Below are 3,453 nucleotides of genomic sequence, written 5' to 3'. Positions count from 1 at the left end.
CTCCAGAGATGGCTCCAGGACGAAGGCGGGGAGGAGGTGGGAGCCCACCTCAGTGGTCCCTCTGGTTGATGCAGGGCTTAGTGGAGCTGCTCTGTGGAAGCCCACCTAATTCTCCAGGACCCCCAGCTGCTGGTCCTGTGTCTGCAGGGTGAGGACTGACGGACCCGCCTTGAGGCAGCCCATCTCCAACTTGATTTGGAACATTGGTAGCACCAGACGGCATGTCAACCCACAGATGACCTGGCCTGCCCCTGCCCCTGCCCCTCAACTTCATGAGGGCTGGGTGACACTGGGGAATTGACTCCAACCAGGTTCCAAGTGATGCTGTTGCTGTAAGTCTGGGGGGCCAGACCTTGAGAAGCACCCCCGGGTGCGTATCCATCGTTGCTAATGGCGTGTGGGCCAGTCCTGCCTGTAGGCACAGGGGCCCTCAGTTGCTCTAACACAGCCAGTTCTGACGGGCACAGCTACACAGAGCCCCAGCAGAAGACACAGCCACGGCTCCTAGGCTTCACCCACTGGTCTCCTGGCCGACACGGGTGTACCAGCCATGCACTGTGCCATGTTGGAAGCCAAGGACCCGTGGAGCTAAGACCCGTAGGTCTTCCTTGCTGAGCGCTACCCGCGGCTTCTTATCCGTGCAGTGGGCCTATACCCCGTCTCAGATGAGGTCATGTGTGATGAGGTCATGGGTTCAAATGCTCAGCGTACAGCACACACAGGCAACTGGTGGCACCATGGCCTGTTGGGCCAGCGGGCCATCTCTTTCCTGCCTGAAGCTTTGCTGGCCCCTCCTCAGGAGTTCCCGGCTCTGTTTCTGTCATCATAAAAAATGATCTTTCCGTGAGCGAGCCTCTACCCGTGGAGGCTCATCAAGAAATTTCCCCAATCTCCCTCCCTCCCTCCATCTCCTTGAGGTCAAGTGGAAATGGCCGCCAAAGCAGGGCCCATGGACGCGTCAGGGCCGCCCAGTTGGCCCCAGGCCCTGCCCTGGGCCCTGTGCCCTGGTGGCCTGATGGACGGGTTGGGCGCAGGTCCTGGCCACTGCCCAGGTGTCAGGGTGGGGAGGGGGTGTCTGCGGCCAGCAGGGGCGGAAAGCGCCAGGCAGGGAGAGAGAGAGGCGCATGAATAATCCGCTGACCTTTCCTCTCCGTGTTTGGGCGAACCTAAGCCTGTTTACAATAAACCCCAGGGAGATTTTTCATCCTTCCAAATGGAACAAGGGTTATGTAAGCAGAGAGACCTGGAGCTCGGCAAACACCTGCTCCGGGGGGCCCCACGGAGGGAGACGGGGGGGAAGAGGGGCCCTCCGCTGACTCATGACCAAGTTCAAGATGACATGGGCTCCATCAAGCAGGAGGCTGCTGGGAAGGGCAGAGGGTGCTTCTGGGGGGCATCAGATGGGCCGTACTCTTGGGCCACCCTCCTCCACAGCCTGCACAAGTCAGGAGGGCTCACGGTCTTGTACCACCGCCCCCCACCGCCTCCAGGAGGCTGCCCATCTCTAGAGTTTATTTCAAAATGACCCTGGGTGTCCTCCGTCTTTAAACACGGGCCTGCATATTTCCTGATGATAGTAAGGAGGACAAAAGCCACTCACCCCTCCTATGTTTTTGTCTTTCTGCTTTCTGCATCCTTGGGGACCATCAGCGGCAACTCGACTCAGGTTGTTTATGTACAGACACTGGTCTTTCATCTTGGGGTTTAGGTAGGTGTATTGTGCTAAGTAAGTTAAGCTGGACTGGGAGCATGAGGTCAGCAACCGACGCTTTGGAGGGTCTGCAGGATTCCTTTTGGAGGGTCTGCAGGACCAGCTCTAGGCTGGTCGGCACACTGTACCCATTCATGATTTGGGCAAGGCTGGCTCAACCCCACTTGGGGCGACCTCTCCCCACAATTTCCCAAATACAGACCTAGACCTGCCAGTCCTGAGTGATCTTGACCTCCAGCTCAGACCACACCATGTCACAGGAGAGGAAGAAAGGCTTCTATAGTGCCCCAAATGTCCCGCTCTGGTTTACAGACTCTCTGGCAGGCAGTGGCGGGTGGCATTTTCCGAGATGGCTGCGAGGAGATCTCCCCACCTGCCACAGGTGGGGGTCTGCGCTCTCCTCCGTTTGCGTCTCAGCGGCCCCGCGCTCACAGCAGAAGTGGAGCCGTCTGACTGCCCCGAGGGGGCCCAGAGAGGGGACACACTTCTGTGTGGTCCTGTCGGGACATTCCTTCTGGGAACCCGGCCACCGTGACGTGGGGAAGCCGAGAGGCCCACACGGAGAGGTTGACGTGGAGGGAAGCGAGGCTGCGGATTCCCAGCTGACAGCCAGCACCTCCGCCAGCACAGCGCCACCTTGGAGGGGTGTCTCCAGCAGCACCGCACCTGATCAGGCCGCCAGGGCTGCCGGAGCCGGGTCTGCAGCCCCCGGGGTCTGGCTCCAGAGCCAGTGGCTTCTCCTGCTGGCAGCCATTCCTACAGGTTACGAACTCTCCTACCCCTCAGGCCCTTTTCGGCAGGGCCCCACTGCCTTTCCCGGGCTCCTCCAAGGCACCCACCACTTATCCAACCGTCCAGCCATGTGCTCGGTGATCCGCCGGCCGCAGACCCCTCCCAGGCGTCCCGCCACCATTGCACCACTGTGTCCTGGGTCTGGAATGTCCTCCATTGTAGAAAGCCGCCCACCCATGTATGAGGCCAGTTGGGCTTCAGAGCTTCTGCTGGGGTGTGAAGAGGGCAGTGACTCCCAGAGCTTTGGACACACAGAAGAGCCCAGCCGTGACATGGGGCGGGGGGCACGTCTGACTGTAACCTGCCAAGGATCCAAAGACCACCGCCTGCTCCGATTCCCTGTCCAGCCCGGCCTGTGCCCGTCTCAGGAGCCCTGTGCCCTGTGCCCACGGACTGTGGCTTCCTGCGAGCTCAGGGCGAGTGTGTCCTGCACGTCCGTGCACTCAGCCCCGAGAGGACCAAATGCAGGGTCACTGTGTGTTGCCCAGGTGGTGGACTGCCTGCCTCACTGGTCCACCCTGCTCACCCAACACCAGCTCTCCTTTCGTTCATCTGATAGGCCCCCCCGCCCCCCCACCCAGCTTTCTCTGGGTCCCACATCCATTGACACGCCCACCGGCAACTGGGCAAAGCCTGGTCCCCTGACCCCAACTCAGGGTTTTCTGTTGCACACCACTCCCATAGAGTGTCCTGTTGGGCTTTCACAGTCACCCCAGTAATGAATCCTGTCTTCATCTTAAAGACCTGGGGTCCCAGGCCCAGAGAAACTGAGTCACGTGCGGAGGCTGCACGCTTAGGAAACAAGGCCTGAACTTGGCCTGTCTGCTGACCCACCACCTCTCTCCCCATCACCCCCACTTCGCAGCAGTGCCACCTGCTGCCCCTGCCCCTGCAGCTTGCCAGCCTGGCTTGTAGCAGTGCTAAGGTCCTGTCAGTCCCATCCTGTCAGC

Source organism: Bubalus kerabau, chromosome 17 (genome assembly GCF_029407905.1).
Source record: "Bubalus kerabau isolate K-KA32 ecotype Philippines breed swamp buffalo chromosome 17, PCC_UOA_SB_1v2, whole genome shotgun sequence".
Taxonomy (NCBI): domain Eukaryota; kingdom Metazoa; phylum Chordata; class Mammalia; order Artiodactyla; family Bovidae; genus Bubalus; species Bubalus kerabau.
This window is presented reverse-complemented; position numbering follows the sequence as displayed.